Source organism: Acinonyx jubatus, chromosome B3 (assembly GCF_027475565.1).
Source record: "Acinonyx jubatus isolate Ajub_Pintada_27869175 chromosome B3, VMU_Ajub_asm_v1.0, whole genome shotgun sequence".
In the NCBI taxonomy this organism is placed as follows: Eukaryota; Metazoa; Chordata; class Mammalia; order Carnivora; family Felidae; genus Acinonyx; species Acinonyx jubatus.
Genome location: NC_069386.1, coordinates 5,388,929 through 5,400,171, shown reverse-complemented (window position 1 = coordinate 5,400,171; position 11,243 = coordinate 5,388,929). Strand labels below are relative to the sequence as shown.

Sequence of the window (11,243 nt, the reverse complement as noted above, 5' to 3'; positions counted from 1 at the left end):
GATGAATGGTAGCTCTACGTTTGTCTTCCAAAGGGGTCGAACTATTCTATGTTCTCACCAGTAACAGATGAAGGTTTCAGTTCCTCTGCCTCTTCTCTACTACTTGGTATTGTTTTTATAATTTTAGCCATTTTAGGAGATAGGAGGCAATGTCTCATTGTAGTTTTAATTTGCGCTACCCTAATGATGTCAAGCATCTTTTCACGTGCTTATTTTGCCATCCTTACCTTGTTTGGACAAGTACCCAGTCGCGGTTTTTGCCCATTTTAAAAACTGGGTTGAGTTTTGAGAGTTCTCTATCCAAGCATGCCTCAGATAATGCAGGTTTGGTTCTAGACCACCACAATAAACCAAGTCAAATGAATTTTTTTCGTTTCCCAGAGCATGCAGAAGTTAATAAACTACTACAGGATAGTGAAACCTTAAGTGTGCAATAGCATTAGTTCTAAGGAAAAAAAAGTACTTACCTTAATTAAAAAATACTTTATTGCTAAAATAGCTAATAGCCATCATGAGCTGTAAGTCATAATCACTCATCACAGATCACCAAGTATGAAATATTGAGGGAATTACCAAAATAGGACACAGAGACCAGAAGTGAGCAAACTGTGTTGGAAAAATGGCGCTGAGAGACTTGATGGACGCAGGTTGCCACAAACCTTCAAGCTGTAACAAACACAGTATCTGCGAAGTGTGATAAGATGAGGCATGTGTGTATGCTTTGGATACAAGTCTGTTGGTCCCGTTTTGCAAAGATTCTCTCAGTCTGTGGCTTCTCTTTCCAGTCTTTTAACAGTGTCTTTGAAGAGCAGAGGTTTAAGTTTGATGAATTCCATTTTTCTTTGGATTGTGTTTTTGTTGTTCTAAGAAACCATTACCTAACCCAAGAGGTAAAGGTTTTCTAGAAGTTTAAAATCTCAGGTTTTGTGTTTATGTCTGTGATCCATTTTGGCTCTGTGTGTATCCATGTATATGGCTCCAGCTAGGACTTTCAGTTCCTTTTCTTCGCATATAGATATCCAGTTTCTAGCAACATTAGTTGAAAAGGCTGTCCCTTTCTCCACCGTATTGCTTTTGTACCTTTGTCAAAAATCAGTTGCCTTGAGTTTCTGTTCCACTGATCCATTTGTCTTAATGGCCATACGACGTGGTCTCGATTACTGTAGATTTATACTAATTCTTGAAATTAGGTAGTGTTAGCTTTCCAATTTTATACCTGTAAAAGTTACTTTGGCTGCTCCAGGTCCTTTGCTTTTTCAGATGAATTTCTGAATTAGCTTGTCAGTTTCTACAAAAGAATCTAGCGTTATTGAATCTATTGATCAATTTAGGGAGAAGTGACCTAGCCATTTATTTAGCTCTTCTCTCAGCAGTATTTTATAGGTCATATATCCAGATCTTTCACATCTTTGTCACACTTATCCCTAAGTAGTTCATATTTCTTGATGCCACTGTGAGATTTTTAACTTACAATTTCTGGTTATTGCCTGCCTGTAGGAACACAGTTGATTTCTGTATATTGCTCTTATATTCTGAAACCTTGCTAAACTCACTTATTAAAAGAAAAATAAGGGGCACCTGGCTCAGTTGGCGTATGCAACACTTGATCTTGGGGTCCTGAGTTCGAGCCCCTTGTTGGGTGTAGAGATTCCTAGAAATAAACAATTTAAAAGAAAAAGAAAAAAATACCCTCTTAATCAATTGGCTCTGCTTCGTGGACCATTCCTTCATGGCTCAGCCAGGCTATTCACACTCTGTTTCAGCCTCTGCTTTTTTTTTTTTTTTTTTTTTTTTTTTTTTTTTTTAGAGAGTGAAAGAAAGGGACAGAGTTTGGGGAAGGAGAATCCCAAGCAGGCTCCACTCTCAGCATAGAGCCCAACACGGGGCCCCATCCCACAATCCTGGGTTCATGACCTGAACCAAATCAACAGTCAGACGCTCAACTGACTCAAGCACCCAGGCGCCCCTCAGCCTCCACTTCTGCTTGTGTGGAGCCTGAAGACAAGCCAGAGTGCGAGCTGAGTGATTTGTCAGGCCTTTCCTGGAGTACATCAGCACTGGGCATGGGCTACGTTTCCCCAGTTCGTCATTATGCCTGTGGGAGCTCGGAAAGGCCTTTCCCTAAGTATCTCCTTTCCCAACTTTTTCTTTCCAGTCTTCTTATAGGTCTGTTGCTTGTCCCAACGATCGTCCCTTGCCCAAGTTGCTGCAGCCAATTCCAGGGCCATGGAACACTTTTGGCCAGAGCCACCCAGCCTTGGGAACACAGAGTCTGGCAAAACAAAGGCCAGCTCTTAGGTTGGTCTTTCAGGCAAGTGCCAGATGTGTTGAAGCCCACAGGAAGGACTATATTCCTCCCGCTGGGGCTAACAGCACGCACCAAAACCGTGAGCTCTTGTCCTCCTTACGGCCCCCCACGTGCGGTGTAGTAGGCAGGCAACTGGAAATGTCCTAGCACACTCACCGCAAAGCATCCGCTTCTTTCTTCCCCGGGTCGTGGGAAGTTTTTGACTAGATTTCTAGAGTTCTGCAAAAGTAGATTCTGACGGTTTCCACCACCAGTTCATTAGCTGCTTTTGTGGAAAGGCAGAGCCTTGGAGTTCCCTACACCATTTTCAGTGACGTCCCAATTCTAAATGTTTATACACCTAAAATGGCTTTGAAATATAACAAAGCAAAACTGATAGAACTGAAAGGAAAAAATGGACAAATCTGCCATTAGACTTCACTTTTCTCAGTAATGATAGAACTGGATAAAAAATAGTCAAGGCTATAGAGAAAACGATTCCCACCAATAACCGGTTGGACCCAGTTGTAGAACAACATCCAGCAACAGCAGAAACGTTCTTTTGCAAAGTGCATATGGAACAGTCATGAAAATAGACCATAGTCTGGGGCATAAACCTTAAGTTTTTAAAAACTTTAAATGATGCGGGCACCTGGGTGGCTCAGTCAGTTAAGCATCCAACTATTGGTTTTGGCTCAGGTCATGATCTCACTGTTCGACAGTGTGGAACCTGTTTGGGATTCTCTCTCTCCCTCTTGCCCCCCCCCCCTTTCAAAATGAATTAAAAAAATCTTAAGAAAAATTTAATTCCATTAAACTTAATTATAACAAACTCTCAGAAAATGCCCCAATGCTTGGCAATTAGATAACACATCTAAATGATACAGAAAGGAAAGGAATTTTCAAAGGAAATTTGCAGACATTGTAAACTGAAAAAAAAAAAAATACTACATATCAACGTTTGAGATGCAGCTAAAGCACTAGAGGAAATGTTACAGTATTAAATGCTTATCTTAGAAGAAAAGTCAATGCAATGAGTTTCTATGTTAAGAAACTAAAAACAACAAAATAACCTGAAAAGGAGAAAGGAAGTAAATAAACGTAAGGGCAGGAAGCAATGAAATTGAAAAGGCCAAAGCAATATAGAGGAAATAAATAAAAAATCAGATTCTTAAAAAAAAAAAAAAAGGAAACTTTTAGTGATAAGGAAAGAAAGGAAATAACAGATTAATATCAGGAATGAAAGTAGGGCTATCACTGTAAATTTTTTAATGTTTATTTTTGAGAGAAAGAACATGAGCAGGGGAGGAGCAGAGAGAGAGAGAGAGACACAGAATCCAAAGCAGGCTCCAGGCTCTGACCTGTCAGCACAGAGCCCGATGTGGGGCTTGAACTCACGAACCATGAGATCATGGCCCAAGCCGAGGTCAGATGCTTGACTGACTGAGCCACCCAGGCACCCCAAGGGCTATCACTATAGTCTCCACAAACCTGAAAGGGATCATGAGTGACAGTTACAAACTCTCTGCATAGAAATTTTGACAACTTAAGCAGATAAATTCCTTGAAAGACACAAATTACCAAACTCACCCCAAAAGGAAGAATCGAAATAGTCCTATAGCAATCAAAGAAATTTAACCCATCATTAAAACCCTGAAAATGAAAACTCTAGGCCGAGACAGCATTATTGGTGGATTCTACTAAACATTTAAATTAGATGGAACACCAATTCTATGCAATTTCTTCCAGAAAACAGTAGACCTACCACTTTTCACTCATTTTATGAGAATGACTCTGGTACCAAAACCACAGAAACACGAAACAAACCACAGACTAATATCCTTTGTGAACAGATACAAAAATCCTTAATATTAGCAAACTGAATCCAAAAACATAAAAGAATACATCATGACAAAGTAGGGTTTACCCCAGCAAGACAAGGCCGGCTTGGGAATGGAAGATAGGACCCAGAAGTTTCACTCCTAGGTATTAATACCCAATTGAAAACATGTTTGGGGTGTCTGAGTGGCTCAGTCAGTTAAGCATCCGACTCAGCCTCAGGTCACCATCTCACAGTTTGTGGGAAGGAGCCTTGCATTGGGCTCTGCATGGACAGCCTGATTGGAGTTCTCTCTCTCCCTCTGCCCCTCTCCACTCATGCTCTCTCAAAATAAATAAACTTTAAAAAAAGGTGGCAGGATATATTTTTTTTAAATGTTCCTACAAAAACACATACACAAATGTTTACATTATTCCTCATAGCAAAAAAGTGGAAACCACTCAACTGTTCATCAGTTGACAGAAAGATGAACAAAATGAAGTATCTCCACACAGAATATTATGCAGCATAAAAAGGGATCCATGTGGGGCACATGGCTGGCTCGGTCGGTTAAGTGTCTCTTGGTTTCAACTCAGGTCATGATCTCAGGTTTCTGAGTCCAAGCCCCACGTTGGGCTCTGCACTGACACTGTGGAGCCTGGTTGGGATTCTCTCCTGTTCCCACACATTCAAATTAAAAAAAAAAAAAAAAAAAAAGGAATACATGCTACAACATGGATGAACCTTGAAAACACTGCTATGTCAAAGAAGCCTGACACAAAAGGCCATACATTGTAGGATTCCATTTATATGAAACCCCTAGAGGAGGCAAATCCTTACGAAAAGAAAGTCGATTAGTGGTGCCGGGGACAAGAGGTCAATGGGCAGTGACTACTAATTGGTAAGAGGTTTCTTTTGGGGGTGATGAAAATGTTCTGAAATTCGATTGTGGTGATGGTTGTTGCACAACATTGTGAAGGGACTAAAAGCCACTGAACCGTGTCGTGGCTCCGTTGGTTAAGCATCCAACTCTTGACTCGTGGTACAGGAGATCAAGCCCCGTGTTGGGCTCGGGGCTGACAGCGCAGAGCCTACTTGAGGTTCTCTCTGTCTCTGCCCCTCCCTCTTGCACATGCATGCTCTCTCTCAAAATAAACTTTTTAAAATAAGTAAAAGGGTGAATTCTACAGTATGTGAATTATATATAATTTTTAAAAACCAGTGTAATCTACCATATTAACCAAAAAAAACCACGTGATCCTATCAATTGATGTAGGAAAAGCATTTGACAAAATTTGTGTTAAAATTTTCCAGAAAATGAGGAATAATAGAGTTCCTTAACCTGATAAATTGCATCTACCAGAGTCAACTTACAGGTAACATATAAAACTAACCACTGGATGTTTTCCTCATAAGATTACAAATAAGGCAAAGCTGTCTACTTGTACTCCTCCTATTGAATAGTATACTGGAATTCCTAACCAGTGCGATAAGGCAAGAAGAAATAAGTGACACACAGATTGGAAAAAAGAAATGAAACCATCTTCATTCACAGGGATCATGGTTGTGTAGATCCCAAGGAACCTATCTACAAAAAGCTCCAATTAGTTCCACAAGGCTATAGGATACAAGGTTTACCTACAAAATCAACCTCATTTCTACATACTATGTAATCAACAATTAAAACTAAAATTTGCAAAAGAGCATTTAAAAGAACTCCAAAACAAATACCTAGGTACAAATCAAAACCTGTTATCTGTATGCTGAAAACTGCAAACTACTGATGAAAGAGACAAGACCTGTTTCAATAGACATACTGTGTTCTTGGGTCGGAATCCTCAGCGAAGTGAGACAGCAGTCCTCCCCAATGGTCTGTAGAGCTCATGTACTTCCAGCAGATAAGCTAACACTAAACTTTATATGGAAACACCAACGAGAACAACCAAAGGATTTTTAAAAAAACCAACTTGGAGGCTGGTTCTATCACCCTATCTCATCTGAGACTAGCCTGTGCTACTGATGAGTGAAAAGACAGAAACATAGGTCAGTGAACAGAACAGCGAGTCTAAAATGACCCACACAAATATGGTCAAATGGTTTTTGCGAAAGGCGTAAAGACAAGATAGGATAGTGTTTTTAACAGAGGGTGTTGAATAATTGGATATTCTTACGCAATAAAAGGGAGCTATAGCTATGCCTCACTCACTCCTCTTGAGGCAAAAATTAACCCCCAAAGATCAAAACACAAAATCTACTTTTCGAAGAAGAAAAAACACTCATGGTATTTGGCCAGGCAAAGTTCTTAGTTATGACATCAAAAACATGATCCATAAAAGGAAAAAAAAATTGGTAAGTTGGACTTGAACTTTTAGATTTGCTTTGCATGAGATACTTACAGACCAAAGAGACAAACCGCCAACTAGGAGCAAGTATTTGCAAATCATGTATCTGATAAAGGACGTGTATCCAGAATATATAAAGAACTTCCAAAACTTAAGAAACAGCTGGACTACAGGAGGGGGAAGGGTACAAGCCCTATCAGAACAAAATATCCTACACAAAGCTTCTGTGGTGCAATGGGGTACAGATCAGAAGGTCTAGAAATAGACCCAAACACATACAGAACTTAGGTAGAGGACAATGCTGGCATCGCACATCCCTGGATGTGGGGACAAGGGCCAGCCATCGGAAAGAGGATACAAAGGAGGCAGAAGGTAGAATGATGGTTGCGGGGGTGGGGTGGGGGGCAGGTACCAGGAGTTCGTGTTTAATGGGGATAGAATTTGTGTAGAGAGTTTAAAAAAGCCCTGGAGGTGGATGGTGCTCGTTGGACAACAATGTGAACGTATTTAATACCACTGAATTATACACTTAACATAAAATTTACCACTTAACCATCTGTAAGTATATTTTACCACAAGAAGAAAAAAAGTATCTTAAAGGCCTCCCCCACAGTCAGAAAATTTTCTTAAATCACCTACATACACACAAATTAACATCAAAGGAAATGCTGATGAAGTTGAGCACATTAAGAACTCATGTTCATCAAAATAAGGTATTTGTAAAGCACCCTGAGCACTGCCTGGCACAGAGTAGCACCACATAAATGTTTAAAACAAATGGCTAACATCAAAAGATACCGGAGCCTGAGAAAACGGCGGCGGATGACACTTTGAACCCGTAACTATTAAGGCACTTGCGGCTAACATTTACGAGGAAAACAAGTCACTACGAAAAATACAGAAAACTTCAGAAGGGCAGGAAAACTTCAACAGCCACTTGAAGACAGAACAACTCCAAACGGCGGATGAAACGGACGCCGCCCGACATCGCCGGCACGTGGGGAAACGCGGCCTCGGCCACATGTCCACCTGGTGTCTGGGCCGCGACGAACCGACCCGCTGGCAGAGACGCCTCGGCCGCCCAGGGCTCCCGAGTATTGCGCAGATGAACTTGTGCCCGCGCACGCGAGGTTTCTGACCCCAAATCAGAAACGTACATGACCCATCAGGGAGGATTCCGGGAAGAGGCAGGAAAGCCCCCGGCTCCACACCGGGGCGCCAGTTTCGCAAGGCGGGTTTGCCGAAGGCTTACAACTTCCAGGGGAAGGCTTGGAGGGTCAAAACTGACCGGTTCTGGGTGGTTTCGGCGCTTTGCACAGTAGCGGCTCCCCACCCCCTGATGCGGCCGCACGCGATGTACAGCAGTCAGGATGGGCGAGAGGCACCCGTCCTCGGAACACCAGGGGTCCGTGGTCTGGTCGCCGCTTCTGATCGCAGAGGGGCAGAGAGGCAGGCAGCCGTTATTGTGGTACCTCCCCTCAGAGTCGCAAGCCTGTCCCCACTCCGGTTCAAGTGACTTCCAGGTGATTCAAAGGGCCGGTGCCCTTTTGTTCCCTCTTCGTTTTTCACTTTTCCCCTTTCAGGAGCCACACATTAAAAGACTAGCACATTCACAAATATCCGCATATATGGGAAAAATTAGAAAGTCGCTGCGCATGCTCAAGGAAAGGTTTAGAAAAGACATAAGAAGACAAAGTCTACACCTCAGGGGATCCTCGCTTCAGAGACAGCTTACAATAAAGCAAAAGCAATAACAAAACACAGCAAACCCTGCGGAAGTGGGAAAATCCAATTCCCAGAGTTACCACACAACTGGATTCACATGTCCAGTGTTCAACAAAAAGTCACAAGGTATACCAAGAAATAGGTAAATATGGCCCATCATTCAAAGGAAAAAGTAGGGACACCTGGGGGCTCAGTGGGTTGAGTGTCCGACTTCCGCTCACGTCACGATCCCATGGTTCGTGAGTTTGAGCCCTGCATCGAGCTCTTTGCTGTTAGCACACAGCCCGCTTCGGATCCTCTTTCTCTCTCGCTCTGCCCCTCCCCAGCTTGGGCTGTCGCTCTCAAAAATAAACATTTTAAAATAAATAGGTAAATAAAACAATGATCTGAATGTGCTTAAAGAGCTAAAGGAAGATGTGGAGAAAGTCAAAGTGTGAAGAGAAATGGAAATATTAAGGAGACAGAAAACCTAAAAAGAAACCAAGAAGAATCTCTGCAGCTGAGAAGCACAGTAACTCGAATGAAAACTTCACTAGAGGGATTCAAAGGCAGACCTGAGCAGGCAGGGCCAAGAGTCAGGTATTGAAGACACGGCGATGGCAATGACCGAGGCTGAGGAAGGGGGAGAAAACAAGATGACTAGGCAACGGTGACCAGAGCCTCAGAGACCTACGGGACATCAACACAGGGACCAAGGCGCAGGTCGCAGGCGTCCCGGAAAGAGAAGAGAGGAAGGGGCAAAAAGAACATTTGAAGAATTAATGCCTGAAAACTTCCCAAATTTGAAGAAAAACATCAACATCCAGAAAGCTCAATGAACTCCAAGTAAGATGAATTCAAAGACCCACGCTAAGACACATCACAGTCACATTTTCAAAAGACAAAGAGCAAAACTTAAAAGCAGCAAGAGAGAAAGAAGCGAATCATCACCTACAAGGCATCGTCTTTAACATTAGGTAACTTGAAGCCATATAAACAAACGAAGATCTCAGTAAAGGTAAACGTAGGCAATGACAAAAATTCGTATTACTGTAGCGTCTGGCTTGCAATTGTACTTTTTGTTGTCTGTGTAATTTAAGAGACTAATTCATTTAAAGAAAATTAGGGGCGCCTGGGTGGCTCAGTCGGTTGAGTGTCCGACTTCAGCTCAGGTCATGATCTCGTAGTCTGTGAGTTCGAGCCCCATGTCTGGCTCTGTGCTGACAGCTTAGAGCCTGGAGCCTGTTTCAGATTCTGTGTCTCCCTCTCTCTCTGTCCCTCCCCTGCTTGTGCTCTGTCTCTGTCTCAAAAAATAAACATTAAAAAAATTAAAAAAAAAAAAAGAAAACTAACGTAAAAGCTAGTATTCCTGTACCTTTGGTTTATAACTCCCAATCTCGTTTTCTACACGATCTGGGAGACGAATGCACTTATTTTACTTTTTAAAAAATGTTTAATTATTTTTGAGAGAGTGAGAGAATGTGAGTGGGGGAGGGGCAGAGAGAAAGGGAGACACAGAATCGAAGCAGGCTCCAGGCCCTGAGCTGCCAGCACAGAGCCCGACGTGGGCTCAAACTCACAAACAATGAGATCATGACCTGAGCCGAAGCTGGACGCTTAACCAACTGAGCCACCAGGGGCCCTGACAAAATACACTTTAAATAAAAAAGGGGAAGCCTGGGTGACTCAGTCTGTTAAGCATCCGACTTTAGATCAAGTCACGAGCTCACGGTTTGTGAGTTCGATCCCTGCATCCAGCTGTCTGCCGGCAGTGGAGAACCTGCTTTGGATCCTCTGTCTCCTTTTCTCTCTGCCCCTCCCCCGCTCAGGGTCTTTCCAGACTAAACATTAAAAAAACGTTACAGGAGTCAACAAAGGACATTATTAATAAAAGGCTCCATACAACAAGAAAATATGTAAAAAATGCACTTAATGACAGACCATCAACATATAGGAGGCAAAAACTGACAGAACTGAAGGGAGAAATAGTTGTACAGTAACAGGTGGAAACTTCAGTACCCCAGTCACAATAACGGACAGACCAGACCAGAGGAAGGAAACAGGATTCACACAACATAGTAAACCAACAGACCTAACAGACACGTGCACAACACTCCGCCCGAGAGCAACACGCACATTCTTCTCAGGTACACATGGGACGTTTTCCACAACAGACCGTACATTAGGCCACAAATTAAGTCTCAAAGACCTCATACGGAGCAATCCCTATCAAAATACCAACAGCATTTTTCACAGAACCGGAACATAAACAATCCTAAAACTGGCATGGAACCACGCAAGACCCAGAATAGCCAAAGCCATCACAACAGGAGGCATCACAATTACAGACTTCAAGTTATATTACTAATCTGTAGTAATCAAAGCAGTATGGTACTGGCACAAAAAAATAGACACACAGATCAGTGGAACGGAATAGAAAACCCAGAAATAAACCTATAATTACATGCTCTGTTAATCCTTGACAAAGCAGGAAAGCATGTGCAACAAGAAAAAGTCTCTTCAACAAATGGCGTTGGGAAAACTGGAAACCACATGCAAAAGAATGAAACTGGACCACTTTCTTACACCATCCACAAAAATAAACTCAGGACACCTGGGTGGCTCAGTCGGTTAAGCATCCGACTTTGGCACAGGTCACGATCTTGCGGTTTATGGGTTCGAGCCCCGCGTCAGGCTCTGTGATGACAGCTCAGCCTGGAGCCTGTTTCAGATTCTGTGTCTCCCTCTCTCTGCCCCTCCCCTGCTCGTGCTCGGTCTCTCCCTCTCAAAAACAGGCATTAAAAAAAAAATTCTTAGTAAATAAAAACTTAAAAAATGGATTAAAGATTGGATTAATGGATTAAATGTGAGACCTAAACCCTTAAAAAACCTGAGAAGAGCGCACAGGCATTAACTTCTCTGACATCAGCTATAGCAGCATTTTTCTAGATAGGTCTCCTGAGCCAAGAGAAATAAAAGCAGAAGTAAAAATAAGCTATTGGGACTACATCAAAATAAAAAACCTTCTGTGCAGTGAAGGAAACAATCAACAAAACTAGAAGGCAGCCTACCTCCAAAGAAGACATGCATG

The 11,243-nt window shown here is 42.4% G+C and overlaps 1 protein-coding gene across 6 annotated transcripts in view; it reads right to left on the bottom strand.

Annotated features, from left to right (window-relative positions):
• Positions 1–11,243, bottom strand: part of RCCD1 (RCC1 domain containing 1) — a 35,728-nt gene that overhangs the window by 10,805 nt on the left and 13,680 nt on the right. The window lies entirely within an intron of this gene.